Source organism: Procambarus clarkii, chromosome 27 (assembly GCF_040958095.1).
Source record: "Procambarus clarkii isolate CNS0578487 chromosome 27, FALCON_Pclarkii_2.0, whole genome shotgun sequence".
NCBI classification, from domain to species: Eukaryota; Metazoa; Arthropoda; class Malacostraca; order Decapoda; family Cambaridae; genus Procambarus; species Procambarus clarkii.
In genome coordinates, this window is record NC_091176.1 from 43,986,818 (window position 1) to 43,987,553 (window position 736).

General features: G+C 51.0%; 1 non-coding gene across 1 annotated transcript; it reads right to left on the minus strand.

Moving 5' to 3' along the window:
- Window positions 1-400: 400 nt before the first annotated feature.
- Window positions 401-519, minus strand: LOC123747470 (5S ribosomal RNA). The gene has a single exon (XR_006771682.2). It is a non-coding gene; the product is annotated as a 5S ribosomal RNA (ribosomal RNA).
- Window positions 520-736: the final 217 nt, after the last annotated feature.

The following is a 736-nucleotide window of genomic DNA, read 5'->3' on the forward strand; positions in this document are numbered from 1 at the left end:
ACACTAGGTGGCAACACTGTATCAAATTTGAAATGAAAGCGTTGCCGGGACGCAGAGAAGATTACCCAGCTGGCGACCGAAATAAATGTTGAGAACTGAGGTAACGACCGGAGGTCTGGCACGTGTAGGTGGGCAAGCCCGGTGGGGGTTATCTGGAGATGATTTCGGGGCTTTAGTGTCCCCGCGGCCCGGTCCTCGACCAGGCCTCTACCCCCAGGAAGCAGCCCGTGACAGCTGACTAACACCCAGGTACCTATTTTACTGTTAGGTAACAGGGGCATAGGGTTAAAGAAACTCTGCCCATTGTTTCTCGCCGGCGCCTGGGATCGAACCCAGGACCACAGGATCACAAGTCCAGTGTGCTGTCCGCTCGGCCGACCGGCTCCCCCCTTAACATTATTGCCAACAGCACTTGGTGTTCCCAGGCGGTCACCCATCCAAGTACTAACCAAACCCAACGTTGCTTAACTTCGCTGATCGGACGAGAAGCTGTGTTCTCAACGTGGTATGGCCGTTGTCGCTCTCTCTCTCTCTCTCTGGGGTGTTGCACATTGCAGGATCGAGCTCAAGCAGTTTTTTTTTCTACCACAGATGTCGCCACACATTTACAATGCTAACCAGCATATATACATTTTCTTCTGTTCTCCATGGATAGGGTTAGAGAAGTGTTAAACATATAGTTCAAGGGTTTATTGAACACTCAACCACAGAAGGTGATTCGGTGCTTTTAAAATGC